Source organism: Macrobrachium nipponense, chromosome 11 (genome assembly GCF_015104395.2).
Source record: "Macrobrachium nipponense isolate FS-2020 chromosome 11, ASM1510439v2, whole genome shotgun sequence".
In the NCBI taxonomy this organism is placed as follows: domain Eukaryota; kingdom Metazoa; phylum Arthropoda; class Malacostraca; order Decapoda; family Palaemonidae; genus Macrobrachium; species Macrobrachium nipponense.
Genome location: NC_061087.1, coordinates 88,482,679 through 88,502,553, shown reverse-complemented (window position 1 = coordinate 88,502,553; position 19,875 = coordinate 88,482,679). Strand labels below are relative to the sequence as shown.

Sequence of the window (19,875 nt, the reverse complement as noted above, 5' to 3'; positions counted from 1 at the left end):
GTATATATACTTCCAATACATAGCATAATTTCACCAATTTCCACATTTTGTGTATACGTAGTCTTATACCTAGTTTGGAGGATGAACACATACAGAGAGAGAGAGAGAGAGAGAGAGAGAGAGAGAGAGAGAGAGAGAGAGGAAGGCAAAGGAAGGAAGAAGGAAAGGGGTGGCGGTGGATGGGGGGGGGGGGGGGGGGTGGGGGGGGGGGGGGGGGGGGGGGGGGGGGGGGGGGGTGGTGGAGCTTTTTACGTGTGTACGTATCCATTTCTGGATAATGAAGTTTTTGTCTCTTGGTACAAGGACAAGTGTCGTTATTCGATACGATTAGTGATTCACGATAACCTTATAAATTACGGCACTGGGTTTAATGCACTATAGCAAAATCTCGTTCTGATGTGAGTGTTCGTTACAGAAATATATATTGCCAAAAAACAGGCTTGCACTGTCTCTAAAACCCATAGTAGGTATGCTGCTTAGTTATCAATCAAGTTTTTTGTAATAAAGTATTTTTTACAAGCTAGCTATTGTATAAATTTGTATTTTTCTCAATCAAAACATATGCCCCTCAATGCTAACTTTCCTCTTTTAACGACTTTCTGGTCATTGCAAATTCGGCCCCATAATTTCTTATGGTGCAAAAACAGACAAGAGGCCCAGGGACCGAAAGCGATTGCGTCACACTACGGTGGTAATCCGGCAGTAAAACATCTTCATATATCCAAAAAGTAAATAATAAAGATATATATGTGCATTACGATTATAACAATTACATGAATAGCTGATAATCTAGGGTAGAACATCACAGCAGGCCAAGCAGGCCACCTACAATCAATGCAAGCCACCCTCCGAAAAAGTACATTATAACGCGTCCTGACACCCGAGATGGGCATCAGTCGCGACTTGTTGTTGGTGAGAAACGGAGCTAAAGACCTCTACTCTCCTTTCGAAGTAAGTATTTTCTCCAAAGAGTTAGAAATTAAGGCCAAATTTTAAGATTTAAAACAGAGGGTACTGAAAATGGCGCCCACGGCAGTGGAAATCTCACCAAAACGCTTTAGAAATTTTTACTTACAACTAAAAATGTTTCGAAGATTGACGCCATCTCGATGTTTACGGAGTCGCTTGTGTCAACAAACTTTCCATTTCCTGTGATAAATCCGCACACCACTTGTACCCACAGACGCTGGAGCACTTTTTTATCACAACAATCGAAACACGATTTATTCTCACCAACAACAAGCCAGGCGTAAACGGAGCTGTTTCGGGTGGGAGAAGTGACGAGAAGCGTGCTCTTGGCTAATTTTTAAATAAGTAGTAAAACATCAATATTTTTACATATTTATTGATTGAATTTGTTTTAAAAATATTCGTTATTGAAAAAGTAACTCGACTCTGACTCAAATTTAAGTAATTATTTTCTGAATTAGAACGTTCTTTCAAGTTCTGTATTATGACGTCACGACATCTTGACTTTCGTACCTATTGTAAATAATTGCTATACTCAACTGTCATTGCAGAACAGTTTACCAGTTATTCATGCAGATTGTTATCAGCTATACATGTAATTGTTATAATCGTAATGCGCATATATATCTTTATTATTTACTTTTTGGATATATGAAGATGTTTTACTGCTGGATTATCGCCGTAGTGTGACGCAATCGTTTTCGGTCCTCCATGGGCCTCTGTCTGTTTTCGCACCATAAGAAATTATGGGGCCGAATTTGCAATGACCAGAAAGTCGTTAAAAGAGGAAAGTTAGCATTGAGGGGCATATGTTTTTGACTGAGAAAAATACAAATTTATTCAATAGCTAGCTTGTAAAAAAAATACTTGGTTATAAAACTTGATTGACAACTAAGCAGCATGTCTACTATGGGTTTCAGAGACAGTGCAAGCACGTTTTTGGGCAATACCATATTTCTGTAAGACGAACGCTCTTAACAAGAACGAGACTTTTGCTATAGTGCATTAGCACCCAGTGCCTTAATTTATAAGGGTATCGTGAATCACTAATCGTAAAGAATAACGACACTTGCCTTGTACCAAGATAAAAAAAACAAAAACCTCCATTATGCAGAAATGGATACGAACACGCGTATAAAGCTCCACCTACCCTCTCCCCAACCCCCCAACCCCCCCTCCACCGCCATCCCTTTTCTTCTTCGTTCCTCCGCCTTCCTTTCTCTCTCTCTCTCTCTCTCTCTCTCTCTCTCTCTCTCTCTCTCTCTCTCTCTCTCTCTCTCTCTCTCTCTGTTGCCATTCGGTATGTGTTGACCCTCCAAACTGGGTATAAGACTACACACAAAAACGTTGAAATTGGTGAAATTAGGCTATGTATTGGAAGTATATATACATAAATATTAAGCAATTTTATCATTATTGCATTACTATGACAACTAGAATTCATGGGGAAACAGTTTTATAACCTGTTTAAGCGTCACCCACGTAATAATACGTTTACCGCGATCTACTCGGTAGCGCCTTCAACGGGATATTACGTTCAAGACTTTAACTGTGCTTGTCAAGCCGTCAGCCCCGTAATAATACGTTTACTCGTATAGAAAGTGTAGGAACATCATTTGGTAACACTCTCAGCACATGGGAAACTTATTTCCAGCCTGGCAACTCTTTCCTGGTGGTCGCTTATGGCTAGAAAACTGCCTGTCCCCACCCTGTTGTTTTCTTTCAATACGCGGTCGGGCCGTTTATCGAGACAAATTGGGATTTCGCGTCTTTCACAATGAATGTCCCAAAGAGGAGGCATATTTCTTCAGGTGAGATCAATCAAATACTAGGAGAGGAGTGTGATATTGATAACCTATTTGATGATGAGAGCTCTAGTTCTGAATCCTCCAGTGATGATACAAAATTTTCTTCCAATTGCGGGAGTGAAGATGACTTTTTCTTTGCCGAGTGACTGGACTCCGAGAGAGAGAGAGAGAGAGAGAGAGAGAGAGAGAGAGAGAGAGAGAATTTGCCTACAGTTAATTACAGTATGAATAACAAGCTTACAGTATGAATAACAAGCATAAAAATCAATATTAACTTTGAAAACTATCATCAGTGCTATGATCGCTGATTACAAAAAAAGCGTGACGGTACGGTTAGCAGCGAGCTCATCAGGGGCGGACGCTTAACAGGATAATAATGGAACTGGCGTATGTGTGAAGCCTCCCACTAATGTGGCAACGATGATTTTGCCATTCTTAGCATGCAAACATTAAAGGTTACATTTATTTCGGCATACGATTATTAAAGAAATTCAAAATACTAATAAAGACTGAAATCAATGAAAAGTGCTAGCAAAAAAAAAAAAAAAAAAAAAAACGTATTCGTTCCTCTATGGTTTTCGGCAGCCAGATGTACGAAAACGTTAGAAACATTTGATTTTATCTACTTTAGAAATATCTGTAATTTTTCGGGTAATTTGGTTGCAAAGGATAATATACATGAATTAAATCAAAATTTTTAAATAACAAAGTAAATTTAAACTAAATAACGAGTAAAGTAAACAGTTTAGGTAATAAAACTTTGCAGTTTCGTCGTCTGTCGTCGTCTGCTGTTCGAAATTGTGTTTATGGCGCGCGCTTAGAAACCAGGAACAGCAATGGGTTTAAAGTGCAATGTGGGAGTGAACTGAGACCAAAATGTGTATATAACAATCAAATAAGCACTGTGGAGTTTCAGTTGTGATGGCAGTAAGGATAAAAAACCGCCGATTACAAGGGTAAGAATGAATTCAGTTCCAACCATAACCCCGGGAATAACAAGTTTCATACTTTCACTAATATAGGCAAACAAAATGTTGTTTTATTGTGCTGATTACAACTGCAATCTGAGTAAGATCAATAAACGTTACATACATACGCTAACATTGTTCAAATGAGGGTGCTGGGAAGGCTGGGGAAAGATGGTGGCCGTCACTGATGAGAACCGTCCATGCAAAACGTAGCCGCCATATTGGAGTTTCAAAACAACAACCTGCCTTGAAACAATATTTTACGAAGAGCTCACATGCTTATTTTAGTTCGTATGGGGCTTTCATATATCACAATATGTTGACGAAACTTCAGTCTTTTAAATGGTATGCTTAGAGTTGCAATTGTATTCATGTTTCACCAATTAAATATCGAGTGAATAAGACCCGTCTACCGTGATGAGGGTTGGCCTGTCGTGATGTTCCCCCTATGAATAACTGGTACTGTTCTGCAAGAAAGCCGAGTATAGCAATTATTTACAATAGGTACGAAAGTCAAGATGCCGTGACTTAAAAGAATGTTCAAATTCTGAAAAATAATTACTTAAATTTGAGTCAGAATCGAGTTACTTTTTCAATAAATATTTTCAAATTAATCATCATAAATATGACATTGTTATGATACAATAAAGTTTCATACATACTTACCTGGCAGATATATACATAGCTATCGACTCCGTCGTTCCCGACAGAATTTCAAATTTCGCGGCACTCGCTACAGGTAGGTCAGGTGATCTACCGCCCTGCTCTGGGTGGCAGGGCTAGGAACTATTCCCGTTTTCTAATCATAATCTCTCTTCCACCTGTCTCCTGCGGGGAGGCTGGGTGGGTCTTCAATTGTATATATCTGCCAGGTAAGTATGTATGAAACTTTATTGTATCATAACAATGTCATTTTCATACATTCAACTTACCTGTCAGATATATACATAGCTGATTGACACCCTTTGGTGGAGGGCAAGAGACAGCTAACTAACTGACTAGACAGGTAAACAACATATGTTGTAGGTATTAATAAACCTTAGTTCCTACCTTTTTAGATGGAAGACTTCGTGGCTACTGCCCAGGAGTCTGCTTCATCTCAAGAGCCTTAGCGAGATAGTGATCTGTGGCCAAGAGTTCTTGTGGATCTGTCGATGGGGTCTCTTCCACTTACTCGACAGAATCCTAACTGGCGTTTGTCAATGGGAGCACATCCGCTTATATGACAACACGCACTAATTTAAGGAGCACACAACCAATCCCGATCACCCGATCCTAACCCGTGTTAGTTCTAAAGATTGCCTAGAGTTATCCCCAAACTCTTTGCAAACAACCACAAACTCGAAACTCATACATACAAAATAACAAAATTTTTGTACCCCTCTAATAGTCAGATGTCACTCGATTTTCAAATGAAGAGAAGTGAAGGCCTGCCTGTGCGACTACTGACACTCCATACACCGAAAACCCGAGAACACATCCGACAAGAGGGTTCCGTACATAATTTTAAGGATTGGTGCTTTCTCCTTTACCCAGAACCGTCTGTGCTGACACAAACGGACCTAACGAAAAACATTTATCATACGTAACTCGCACGTCTTTTAAATAATGGGTATGCAAACACAGAGTTGCATCTCCAATAGTTGTGTCCAAAATGTTCTTTAGTGACATATTTCTTTGGAACGCCACCGAAGTTGCGATTGCTCTAACTTCGTGGGCTCCCACTCTTAGAAGATTAAAAGAATCATCTGGACACTTCTTATGAGCTTCCGTGATAACACTTCTAACAAAGAAGGCTAAAGCGTTCTTGGACATTGCTCTCTTGGGGTCTTTCACTGAGCACCAAAGACCTTTCTGCGAACCCCCCAACTGCTTCTTCCTGTCCAGATAAAATTTTAGAGCTCTAACTGGGCAAAGGGATCTTTCTGCCTCTCTGCCCACCAAACTAGAAAGTCCTTTCACTTCGAAGCTCCTGGGCCAGGGATTCGAAGGGTTTTCATTTTGGCCAGAAAAGGGACTGAAATGAACAATTGCGGAGTCTCCTTTGAAGCCAACTCTTGATTCAAGGGCGTGCAACTCACTGATTCTTTTTGCCGTTGCAAGAGAGATCAGAAACAAACACTTTCTAGTGATATTACGGAACGAAGCAGTGTGAAGTGGTTCGAATTCATCTGATGAAAGAAATTTAAGAACCACATCTAAGTTCCAGCTTGAACCTTAGGTACAAGTGATTTAGATGTTTCGAATGAACGAATGAGGTCGTGCAAATCCTTATCATTCGTTAGATCTAATCCTCTGTTTCTAAGACTGCTGAGAGCATACTCCTGTACCCCTTAATAGTTGGTACTGAGAGATGCGACTATTTTGTCTAAGAAACAGAAGGAAATCTGCAATTTCGGTCACAGAGTTACTGGAAGGAGGACAGCTTCTTCGACCTACACCAGTTTCTGAAAACTTCCCACTTCGATTGGTACACTCGCCTCGTAGATGATCTGCGGGCTCTAGCAATTGCGTTTGCTGCCTGGCGAGAAAACCCTCTCGCTCTGACAAGTCTTTCGATAGTCGAAAGGCAGTCAGAGCAAGAGCGGGTAGATTTTGATGGTACCTCTCGAAGTGGGTTGTTTGAGCAGATCTATTCTGTTTGGAAGAGATCTGGGGAAGTCCACTGTCCATTCCATCACCTCTGTGAACCAAATTTGAGCTGGCCAATACGGAGCGATCAGAGTCATCTTGGTTCCTTCGGATGCCACGAATTTTCTGACTACTTCCCCCAGTATCTTGAACGGGGGAAAAGCGTAAACGTCTATTCCTGACCAGTCCAGGAGAAAGGCGTCTGTTGCATAAGCCCGGGGATCCTCCACCAGGGCACAAAATGTATCTATCCGTTTGGAGAGGAACGTGGCGAAAAGATCTATTTGAGGCTTCCCCCAAAGGAGCCAAAGGCTCTGACCAGACTTCTGAGTGGAGTGTCCACTCTGTGGGAAGGACCTGGAATCTCCTGACTCAATCTGTCCGGTCGTCTCACATTCTCTCTCCCCTTGAACAAACCCTTGTTAGGAGAATTACCTTCCTTTGGTTCGCCCAAATCAGTAGATTCCCCGTGCCAGCTCGTACAGAGCAAAAGAGTGCGTCCCTCCTTGCTTCTTGACATAAGCCAGAGCTGTCGTATTGTCTGAATTTATCTGCACGACTTTTCCTCTGACTAAGTGTTCGAAGCTCTTTAGTGCTAGGTGAATCGCTAAGAGCTCTTTGCAATTTATGTGCCATGACACCTGTTCTGCCTGCCACCAGGTGCCTGACACTTCTCTGGTCCCAATGTTGCACCCCAGCCCGCCTCCGAGGCGTCTGAAAACAATGTCAGGCTTGGTTCCGTACTTGCAGGGACACTCCTTTGTTTTCCTTTAATGGAACCAACCACCACTTCAAATGATGTTTTATCTCTTCCGAGATTGGAAACGTGTCCGAGAGCTGACCTGTCTTCCAACTCCAACTTCTTCTTAGGAAGAACTGAAGCGGTCGAAGATGTAGTCTTCCTAGGAGAAAGAACTGTTCGAGCGAGGAAAGGGTTCCCAGAAGGCTCAGCCATTCCCTCGCTGAAGTGCGCTCCTTCCCTAGAAAGTTCGATACTGTGGCACAGCCTTTCTTTATTCTCTCTTGAGATGGAAAAACTCGAAAACCCGAGAATCCATCTGAATCCCCAGATAAACCACGTTCTGGCTGGGGATCATCTGAGACTTCTCGAGGTTCACGATCAATCCCAAAGACTTTGTCAATTCCAGTGTTGTTCGCAGGTCCTCCAAACACTGCTTTTGAGACCTGGCTCTGATGAGCCAGTCGTCCAGGTACAGGGAGACATTTATCCCTTTCAAATGTAAGTGCCTTGCTACATTTTTCATCACGTCTGTGAAGACTTGAGGAGCCGTGGACAGGCCGAAACACAGGGCCCTGAACTGATAATTTCTTCCTTCGAACATAAATCGAAGGTACTTGTCCTCGACGAATGGTGGATCGGGATGTGGAAGTATGCGTCCTGAAGGTCTAAGGACACCATCCAATCCCCTTGCCGCAGTGCTGCAAGGACTGGAGGCAGACGTTTCCATGCTGACTTCTGTTGTTCGACGAATTTGTTCAGCGCACTTACGTCCATACCGGTCTCCATCCCCCCGAGGCTTTGTTACAAGAAACAAGCGATTGTAAAACCCCGGGGAGTTGCAATCCAGCACAAGTTCTATTGCTCTTTTGTCCCACATCTGTTCCACCATCTGACGAAGAGTATCCCTCAGAAATAGGGCTCCCTGTATCTGGCGGACAATTCCCTCGGAGATGTTGTCAAGGGAGGAATGTCCTTGAATGGGATGCGATACCCCTTCTTGATAATCGACATCGTCCAAGTGTTGGCTCCTATGTCTTCCCAGGCTTTCGCAAAATAATGTAGCCTGGCTCCTACGGGTGTCTGGCGGAACAGAATTTTCTCTTTGCCCCTTTCTAAAAGGAAACGGAAGGAGGAAGACCTGCCCCTCTTATCGGTTGACTTCCTTCTGGCGATCGGGCTAGTTGGAAGACCTCCTCGAAAGGGTGCTGTTTCTGAGCTGGGCGAGCCACTTTCTTTTCCTCACTAGCCACAGGCCTATTCTTCCTTGAGGATTGTCTAAGGAGATCCTGGGTGGCCTTTTCCGTCAGAGAATGCGCGATGTCCTTCACCAACTGTGAGGGAAAAAGGTTTTCAGAGAGCGGCGCAAACAATAATGCGGCTCTCTGTGAATGAGAGACGGCCTTCGTGAGGAAAAGCACTGTGCACCGCCCTTTTCTTTAAAACTCCTGCACCATATAGGGAGCATACCTCAGCCGATCCATCCTGAACAGCCTTATCAATGCAGGCGAGGATGCAATTCAGGGTTTCTGGGTCGAGTTGTTCATTTTCTTGAGATTTCTTGGCCAAAACCCCAAGGGACCAATCTAAGAAGTTAAAAACTTCTAAAGTATGAAAAGAAGTCCCTTGATGAGGTGATCCGTTTCCGAAAGCCCCCATGTAACCTTCGCTGCATTCAAGGTGCCTTCTCGACGAATCCACCAAACTCGAAGAAGTCTGACTCAGCTGAAACGGACAGAGATAGTCCCATATCCTCTCCCGTTTCATACCAAATTCCTCTCCTCCCTGTAAGTTTAGCGGGAGGCATACAAAAGACCGTCCTTCCTAACTCCTTCTTCTTCTTGAACCAGGAGTCAAGAGATTGTAGAGCTCTCCTCATAGAAATGGCAGGCTTCATTTTAAGGAAAGAGGAAGACTTGAGTGCTTTCGTGCTTGAAAACTGCGAGCGTGGCGAAGGGGGAGCAGCTGGCGTCAAAGAGTCTCCATATTCCTCCAACAAAAGGGGACGAAAGAACTTTATAATTAGAATATCCTTCCTTCATTTCGTCCTCCTATTCATCTTCTGGGTTGATAGGCTCGGAAGGAGAAGGTTCTCTTCTTTCTACTGACTCTTCTCTTACTCTCTTACGAGTGTCAGGCTCTTCCTGAGGAATGCGCCTGGTGTACAGTAGGAGTATCTCGCCTGGGAGGAAGTAACGTGCTTGGATACTCCTGGCGCCTGGCAGGCGCAAAGCGCCTCGAATACTCCTGGCTTTCAGTAGGCGCATTTTGTTTAGAATCTTCCTGGCGCGTTGTAGGAGTATTGAGTTCCGAGTACTCCTGGCGCCTGGGAGGAGTATTAGCTTCGGAATACTCCTGGCGCCTGGGAGGAGTACCGCGCCTGGAATACTCCTGGCGCCTGGCAGGCGCAAAGCGCCTCGAAATCTCCTGGCTTTTATCAGGCGCTTTTGTTCAGATACTCCTGTCGCGTGGTAGGAGTATTAAGTTCCGAATACTCCTGGCGCCTGGGAGGAGTATAAGCTTCGGAATACTCCTGGCGCCTGGGAGGAGTAACGCCCTGGAATACTCCCTGGCGCCTGGCAGGCGCAAACGCCCTCGAATACTCCTGGCTTTTAGAAGGCGCATTTTGTTCAGAAATACTCCTGGTCGTGTGGTAGGAGTATTAAGTTTCCGAATCTCCTGGCGCCTGGGTAGGGAGTATTAATTGCAGAGTACTCCTGGCGCCTGAGGGAGTAGTATAAGCTTCCGAATACTCCTGGCGCCTGGGAGGCGTATTTAGTTCAGAATACTCCTGGCGCCTGGGAGGAGTATCTAGGCCCGACGACTCCTGTGTCTTGTAGAGTACGCCGTTCCGAATACTCTTGATCCTTAGCATGTGTCTGATGTTTAGTAGGCGCTTTCCGTCTCACAAGTGCTCTACTCCTAACAGGATCTTCCTCTTCAGGTAACTCTTGGCGCTTGATTGAAGATCTTGAATCTTGTACTGGCTCGTTGCGCCTACTCGGAGTCTGGCTTCTGGTTGGCGCCCTACTCTTGACAGGAGTAGCTTCCTTTTTCTTACCTCTCTCCTGTCTAGCGCACCGCCCCCCCCCAGAGATGGCCGCCTGCGACAACTCCCCTGAAGGATGCGTCGCGCCTGGCAGGAGATGGGTATTTAGATCTTTTAATAGGAAGCCTATCATCCTTCTTACGAGTAGGCTCCTTATAACGAGTTCCTACTAACAAGGCTAATTGCTCTTGCATATTTTTCAAAATTTTCTTGGTTGAGGAATCTTCCGCATTAGGAGAGGAGATCTGGAAAGGCGCTCTAGGATCTCTTTTCAGAAACCCATAGTCTGACTGTATTCTCGCCCTCTTTATTACCGAAGGTGCTCCTCCTTCTGAGAAGCGCTCGGGACTCGAATTGAGCTCGTGCTTTCTTACTCCTCTTCAAAGGACATGAAAGATTCGACTCCTTCCATCCTCTTCTTCTCGGCGAAGGCGAAACTCGACGACGAAAAGCACTCTCGAAGGATGCTTTTCCTATAGCGGTCTTTGGCAGTCGATACGATCGATTCTGCCGAAGGGACGCCTGATCGTTGGGGATTCTCCACAACCCCCGTACGGCTTTCGACTTTCTTCTCCTCCGGGCAGGGAGCTTGGAAGAGGTCTAGGCCTGGGAGCGTCGCAGAGACGACCAGACGCCCCCTCCACTACACTGGGGACCACTAATATCACTGCCACATTCACTTTCCTACCTTCCAATGCTGCGACTTTTTCCTGCATTTTCTGAAGGGAAGCTCTAAGTTCTGCTATTTCCGAAGCAGAACTAGAGGGATTAGCAAGATGTGAACGGGCTGAAACAGAATGGTTATTATCATCATGGGAAGAAGCTACAGAGCTAGACAGTAAATCATGAGAGGCAGACATACTGCGGGTTTTATAAGCCGCCTTCCTCTCTCTATCTCTCTCTAACTTCTTCAAGTAAGAAGTTAGATTCTTCCACTCTTGTGTACTCAGATTCTCACACTCATTACACGTATTCTCAATCGAACATTCAACCATTCTACACCCCTACAACTAGTGTGAGGATCTACCGAAGCTTTCGGAATCCTCACCTTACAGCCCTCATTCACACACACTCTGAAACTAACACTAGAATCAGACATATTCACAAATTCCAAAAACCAAGTCCAAAAAACAGTCCACGATAGCGAATGCCAAACAACGATCCAAGTACGTCACCAAATATCAGCGAGAGATGATCAAAAGCTTTGCGAAAAACGAATTCTGTCAGGAGGAAGTAACAACAATGTTGATACAGCCGGCGACAGAGAGATTAGCTTAGAAAACGGGAATAGTTCCTAGCCCTGCCACCCAGAGCAGGGCGGTAGATCACCTGACCTACCTGTAGCGAGTGCCGCGAAATTTGAAATTCTGTCGGGAACGACGGAGTCGATAGCTATGTATAGGGGGAAACATCAGTTCAGGCCAACCCTCATCACGGTGGACGGGTCTTATTCACTCGATATTTAATTGGTGAAACATGAATACAATTGCAACTCTAAGCATACATTTAAAAGACTGAAGTTTCGTCAACATATTGTGATATATAAAGCCAAAGCCCCATACGAACTAAAATAAGCATGTGAGCTCTTCGTAAAATATGTTTTCAAGGCAGTTTTGAAATCCAATATGGCGGCTACGTTTTTCATGGACGGTTCTCATCAGTGACGGACACCATCTTTCCCAGCCTTCCCAGCACTCATTTGAACAATGTTAGCGTATGTATGTAACGTTTATTGATCTTACTCAAGATTGCAGTTGTAATCAGCACAATAAAACAACATTTTGTTGCCTATATTAGTGAAAGTAGAAACTTGACTTGTTATTCCCGGGGTTAAGGTTTGGAACTGAATTCATTCTTAACCTTGTATCGGCGGTTTTTTATCCTTACTGCCATCACAACTGAAACTCCACAGTGCTTATTTGATTGTTATTATACACATTTTGGTCTCAGTTCACTCCACATTGCACTTTAAACCCGTTGCTGTTCCTGGTTTCTAAGCGCGCGCGCCATAAACACAATTACAAACAGCAGACGACGACAGACGACGACAGACGACGAAACTGCAAAGTTTTTTTATTCCCTAAACTGTTTACTTTACTCGTTATTTAGTTTAAATTTACATTGTTATTTAAAAATTTTGATTTAATTCATGTAATATTATCCCTTTTTAGCAACCAAATTACCCCTAACCGAAAAAATTACAGATATTTCTAACGTAGATAAAATCAAATGTTTCTAACGTTTTCGTACATCTGGCTGCCGAAAACCATAGAGGAACGAATACGGAAAAGTGCATAGAGGAACGACTACGTTTTTTTTTTTTTTTGCTTTTTTGTTTTTGCTAGCACTTTTCATTGATTTCAGTCTTTATTAGTATTTTGAATTTCTTAAATAATCGTATGCCAGAAATAAATGTAACCTTTAATGTTTGCATGCTTTAATGTTTGCATGCTAAGAATGGCAAAATCATCGTTGCCACATTAGTGGAGGCTTCACACATACGCCGTTCCATTATTATAAACTGTTTCCATGAATTCTAGTTGTCATAGTAATGCAATAATGATAAAATTGCTTTAATATTTATGTATATATACTTCCAATACATAGCCTAATTTCACCAATTTCAACGTTTTGTGTGTAGTCTTATACCCAGTTTGGAGGGTCAACACATACCGAATGGCAACAGAGAGAGAGAAAGGAAGGCGGAGGAACGAAGAAGAAAAGGGATGGCGGTGGAGGGGGGGGGTGGGGGGGGGGAGAGGGTAGGTGGAGCTTTATACGCGTGTTCGTATCCATTTCTGCATAATGGAGTTTTTGTCTCTTGGTACAAGGACAAGTGTCGTTATTCTTTACGATTAGTGATTCACGATACCCTTATAAATATTCGGCACTGGGTGTAATGCACTATAGCAAAATCTCGTTCTGTTACGAGTGTTCGTTACAGAAATAGGTATTGCCCAAAAACGTGCTTGCACTGTCTCTGAAACCCATAGTAGACATGCTGCTTAGTTGTCAATCAAGTTTTTATAACCAAGTATTTTTTACAAGCTAGCTATTGAATAAATTTGTATTTTTCTCAGTCAAAACATATGCCCCTCAATGCTAACTTTCCTCTTTTAACGACTTTCTGGTCGTTGCAAATTCGGCCCCATAATTTCTTATGGTGCGAAAACACGAACAAGGAGCCCATGGACCGAAAACGATTTTGCGTCACACTACGGCGATAATCCAGCAGTAAAACATCTTCATATATCCAAAAAGTAAATAATAAAGATATATATGCGCATTACGATTATAACAATTACATGTATAGCTGATAACAATCTGCACGAATAACTGGTAAACTGTTCTGCAATGACAGTTGAGTATAGCAATTATTTACAATAGGTACGAAAGTCAAGATGTCCGTGACGTCATAATACAGAACTTGAAAGAACGTTCTAATTCAGAAAATAATTACTTAAATTTGAGTCAGAGGCGAGTTACTTTTTCATAACGAATATTTTCAAATTATACATCATAAATATGTAAATATTGATGTTTTACTACTTATTTAAAAATTAGCCAAGAGAACGCTTCTCGTCATCTTCTACCCCAACAGCTGTTTACGCCTGCTTGTTGTTGATGAGCAATCGTGTTTCGATTGTTGTGATAAAAGTGCTCCAGCGTCTGTGGGTACAAGTGGTGTGCGGATTTATCACAGGAAATGGTTAGTTTATTGACACAAGCTACTCCGTAAACATCGAGATGGCGTCAATCTTCGAAACATTTTTAGTTGTAAGTAAAAATTTAAAAATTTCCTAAAGCGTTTTGGTGAGATTTCCACTGCCGTGGGCGCCATTTTCAGTACCCTCTGTTTAAATCTGTTTAAATCTTAAAATTTGGCCTTAATTTCTAACTTTGGGGAAAATACTTACTTCGAAAGGAGAGTAGAGGTCTTTAGCTCCGTTTCTCACCAACAACAAGTCGCGACTGATGCCCATCTCGGGTGTCAGGACGCGTTATAATGTACTTTTTCGGAGGGTGGCTTGCACTGATGGTAGCTGGCCTGCGTGGCCTGCTTTGATGTTTTACCCTATATCTGACAGGTAAGTTTGAATGTATGAAAATGTAAATTATTGATGTTTTACTATTTATTTAAAAAATTATCTAGTGCACGCTTCGTCGTCATCTTCTATCAAAACAGTTGTTTACTTAAAAACGTCGTGGTTAGGGAGCGTGTTCCGATTGTTGTGATGAAAGTGCCCCAGCGTCTGTGGGTAAAAGTGGTGTGCGGATTTATCACAGGAAAGGGGAAGTGTGTTGACACAACCAACTCCGTAAACATCGAGATGGCGTCAATCTTCTAAAATATTGAAGCGTAAGTAAAAATTTTGAAAGTGTTTTGGTGAGATTTGCACTGCTTTGGACATCCTTTTCACTACCCTCTGTTTAATGCTTCAAATTTGGCCTTAATTTTTAACTTTGGAAAATACTTACTTCGAAAAGAGACTAGAGGTCTTTAGCTCCGTTTCTCACCAACAACAAGTCGCGACTGATGCCCATCTCCAGTGTCAGGACGCGTTATATGTACTTTTTCAGAGAATGGCATGCTATGATCGTTGTTGAGTTGATCCAGTCCATGCGGTAATTTACCCTAACTCATTTTGTTGATGAAACTTCAATCTTTTGAATGGTATGCTTAAATATTTAATTGTTTTTGTTTCACCGCTTAAATGTCAAGTGAAAAAGTGGCTCATTAGTCTGTGCAAGTGCCCGCACAGCGATGCATTACCCTATCATGAATTTACTGTAATTTAAAGTCAGTTGACTGTAAGTAGCCAAACCTGTACTAAACCTCAGAACTGATCACCTAGGTTTTTGTATGCTGGCCATCCTGGATACCCTCAACTAAGAAACACGGCAAACTACGTTAGGTTAGGCTAGGGTACAATAGGTCAGTTTGGTTCTTTTTATAACAATTTCCTTAGCCAATCCCTCCTTGAACATATGACTCCGCAATGACTTTAGTAGGTATTCTCAGAGCCGTTTCTTACAGTTCAAGTGGAGTTGTTCCTTGAAATACCCCAGCACCTAGGGCTCATTGGGGATAAAAGATGGTAATGTCATCAATATACACAATACCATCCATACTGAGACGGTAAATAACCGGGTCAGCTACTGGACGGAACCAGGCGGCGGTAGCAGTCTTCAGTTTTACCCTACCGGTACGAATGCAATAGCCTTAGACTGGACAGCTACGCCTATTCTTGCTCGGCAGAGGAATGGGTCCATCCATTTGCCTACAGTACGCCTACATATTTCGCGCATATCCTACAAAGCCTGGAAAGAATTGCAATGAAGACACGGCACATCCTCCAAGTCTCGAGAAAACCAGAGGGGAAATAATTAGCCTAAAGACAGGCTGCCATGGCAATGGTCACGCAAGACGCGCCATGTTCAAGGGCAAAGCATCTAGGAAAACCATGGGGGTTTACGTAACGAATCAACACCACCATTCATAACTAACATAATGAATACAATCAATCTTACCTTTAAAAATTAGTTCAGGTACAAAGGCTTCCTTCTACAACCGGAAGTAACAAATAAGAATTCAAAGGACAGGGACAGTCCAACGTTCGTAAACACAAACACGGTAAAGTACATGCGCAGTGCCCAGGAGTAAGCTGATTGTTTTAGCAGATTGTCTACAAGCAATCATCACTTAAAAATGTCTAACATTGAATAAGATGGGAACTAAATTTTCAAATAAAACTGTTTTAAATAGTTAAAAACGTTATGTTTTTTTTATATGGTAAGCTAATTGATGAGAAACATCCGTTGTTTGGCTTGCGTTAAATACTTTGATCACTGTCTTAGGGCTTTACTATTCTAAGAAAGTATTCGATTGCTTCACATGGGGCATAATTGGCTGAATAAGTTACATCTCTGTTCTTACTTCCTGTCACCGCTCACATGATACGGCTTAACGATAAAGCTTATTGCCGGTGTGGATGAAAAGCTACCGTAAAAGATTTGACAAGCTCCTAAGTTTCTGAAATGAATTCTGTTGCTTACGGTCTACATTGTATATTATGGTAGACCCTTGCATCGTCATCGGCCCTTGACTAATCTACGCAAGTGTAGCTGCAGCTGTGATTTTTTTTTTATTACCCAATACATAATCTCCCATTGCATAACTTTTTGTTTATCCTTCACGGCCTTAAGTTTCAAAATCTTCAGATCTTAAGTCAATTTACCCTTTACACTTGTTTGTGCTGTATTTTCAAATGTCCATTTTCCAATATTTTTGATGCATCTTGTCTCCATCAAATATAATTTGTTTATTAATAATCGTTAGTGTATTGAACCTTCCGATAACGTATTGTTCCTATGGGAACCTTTCATTCTTTATCGTGATGAACTATACTACTTTAAAATGCTTATTTCATACTCAGTCTGTAAATAGTCAAGGAGACGTTATAGGGACAGGCGAAATAGTTTGGGCTTGTGATGCCATTTAAATCTAAGTATTTCCTTTTATCAAATGATAATGCTCTAATTTCATGACAAAGCTGAATATTTGATCCGCCACATTTACATGTCCTCATATTAGCACTCCTGAATTAATGGAGATCGAAAACCTTGCCGAGGAAAGCAAAAGCGACAAAGAATATAATGATTAATTCTAGATTTATCTTTTATCATTCACGAAAACATAAAAATTGGCAATACCATGGGCCCATGAGGGTAATTAGTCGGAATGTGATTCAAAAGAGAGATGCTCCAACTAAAGTAAAGGAAACGATCTTCGCAAAAGAGATCATTAAAAAGGACATTTATATCCATAGAAATGAACTCAGCAGCCGGTCCAGGTCACTTCCTTATAATGTTGCCGTTATCATAAGAATTGAATAAATCCTTCAAGTCTTTAACAAATAATGTCATTGCATTGATTTTCAAAAGCGTTAGCTGTTTATACATGCCCAACAGCAAAGGCTACCTCCCGAATCTTATCGACCTATATCTTTGACGTCCCATCTTCAAATCTTCGAGAAAACCACGTAGAAAGCAATCGTCACACGTTTAATGATCTCTCAGTTAACCAACGCGGTACACCCAGAGTTGATGATCAGTCATAGATAGAGTCAGTTAGTGAAATTGGCGCCATAAATCTAGATTTCGCTAATGCTGTCGACGAATCAGATCAGTATAATGAGCACAAAGTTCAAACAAAAGCGAATATGTGGCCCTACAGATGCTTGGTTATGCAATGACTTTTCTTATCGATCGTTTCAGGTAACAGCTAACGGAGCACAATGTGCTCAGTGTCCCAACTAATTTTGTACAATAACCCGGCCGAAATTGCTTTTGCATCAGTATTTGATCTCACTGCCTCTAGACTATAGAACTGTCTCCGTCGACGGATCTTAACTTTACAAAACAGCCAATACGCACGTTTCTACATAAATAAGGCCGATTATTATTCCAGGTCCGTACTCTCGGTGGCCACGACCGAGGGGGCGGGTTGAGGGGACGCCCCCCCCCACCCCCCCCAATTTCTGGAAGTCCATATTTTCAGTGAGAGTCCTTTTCATTGAACTGTACTTACAAAGTAATAAATAATTATTGTTTTTTGTCAAGTCAAAATATATAACATAACAACAAATAAAGTAATATGTGTGTTATTGTTAACATAGTAAATGAATCAATCAATAAAACTGAAGAAATATTCTTGAATTTCAGTGCAAACTTTCAACACTATAGGTAAAATATTGTTAACCAAAGTCAGCACTTTGAATAACATCTAATAGGGTAGAAGGGCATAGACCGCATATCCAGTTTTTCTTCTTAATATAACTAAAATAATATTTTCAAGTATTTCATCTTGTATATACCTATATATATGCAATAACATTTATAGAAGAAAAGGTCCAGTTTTGGGAAAAACTACTCCCCCCCCATAAAAAAAAAAAACTAGGCACGGGCTTGTATTCTCCGTGCAAGAGCAAAGTAGCGATGCCACCGATCATTCCAACAACCCTAAGACAGGTATACAATGCCAAAGTCAGATCTAACATTATTGAAACTTGAAAAAAATACCAACTAGAGAGCAAATATATTCGAAACCACATACGGTTTTGGAGCATCAGTCATGCTCTTTCTTCACTGTAGAGACACAGTGAAGAGGGAGCATGATGCTCCCAAACTATGTGTTTTTGAGTGTATCTTTTTTCCAATTAGTGGTTTTTTTAAGTTTCAAAGTTCTATACTGATTTATAATCATCATTTAACATCATTGCTTTCAACAACTGCAACAGAATATGCTTAAGTTCCTTCAGCCGAGGCAAAGTACACGTGAAATAAGAAGTAAAGCATCATTCTCTCTCTCTCTCTCTCTCTCTCTCTCTCTCTCTCTCTCTCTCTCGTTCTTGAAATATTGCTCTGATTATATTTCAACAGCAAAGGCGACCAAAGAGGGCAGAAAATACAATATTAAATGCAACGGTAAAAAAGTGGGGTGGGGGCGGGCGGTTTTACGCTGATCATTCAAATCTTGACTATTTGGCTTTAAAGATGAATAAGCATTTATCATTTAAAAATCATTAAAGTCCTTTTAAAAATATAGACATTAAACATGTATCATTGCTATATTGCTATATCTTTTTCCCGTACTCGTATTGTTGTGTGGATGTAGTAGCTTGTTGGCTTATTCTAACTGTTTTATCTTTACTTTCTCTATTTTCGCTTTCTAATACAGGAATTCTATTTTGGCTTGATCTTGAAAAATATGTGTTAACCAACTGCATTAAGAATAATAAAATTTCATCACAAATAACTTATATTCACGGCTCTCTTGGCTGAGAGCGTAGTGGTATCTTTCCCATTCGATAAAAGATCATTGACCTTTGGCAACACTGACGAATCTTAGATAATTGTTATGGCACGAACAAACTGGCGACGGCAATTGTTGCAGATACGTTAAGCTGTCAGTTTTGCAACTTAGGAAACACAGGATAAAACGCTCCCTTTAAAACATACCAGATAAGTTTTAAGATGCCACAGATTCACATATTCTGCGATAGATTGCATAATATTCTGTTTACCTTCTTCCAGGAAAGCGAAAGTAAAAATAAATCAATAACATAATACGCGGAGATGCAGTAAAATAATTTAATTTGCTTTGTTTAAAATTGAGATACATTTCTTTTTCGTGCAACAGCCTTAATTAATTTGAACTGTACAAAAATTCAGTGGCAGTGAGGTATAGTGCAATCACATGGCACCGAAAACAACTTGACTTGAAATATGAGCTGTCTCTGTTGTAAGTAAATGATAAGTAATACACCAAAGTTACAAATAAAAAATGATATATTTAAATATATACAATTTTTATAAAAATTACTGTCTATATATATATCTTTGAAAAGATATGGTAATTGACAAACATATATTACCTGCAGCAGAATATTTGGGCAAACTTTTCAAATAATATTGTTAAGACTTCGTTCACAAGTGACCGATTCCTTTCTGGTATTTTTATTTGATAATTTATAAAGATATGATAATTTGATAATTTATAAAGATATGATAATTTGATAATTTATAAAAATATGATAATTAAAAACATTTTCTACCTACGGTAAGTGGTAAGAAGAGTACTAAGGCTAAAATTTGAAAATAATATTGTTACTCCTGCATTCACAAGCGATTGAATCCGTTTTCTTTAAC

General features: G+C 41.2%; 1 protein-coding gene across 3 annotated transcripts in view; it reads right to left on the bottom strand.

Annotated features, from left to right (window-relative positions):
• LOC135207120 (uncharacterized) overlaps window positions 1-15,857 on the bottom strand; it is a 52,114-nt gene extending 36,257 nt beyond the window's left edge. The window contains exon 1 of one of the 3 annotated variants that reach the window (XM_064238724.1): window positions 15,697-15,857. The gene's annotated coding sequence lies outside the window, so the exon portion shown is untranslated. The remainder of the gene's footprint in view (window positions 1-15,696) is intronic. The other 2 variants (XM_064238728.1, XM_064238719.1) reach the window with 2 other exon arrangements.
• Between the last annotated feature and the right edge of the window lie 4,018 nt (window positions 15,858-19,875).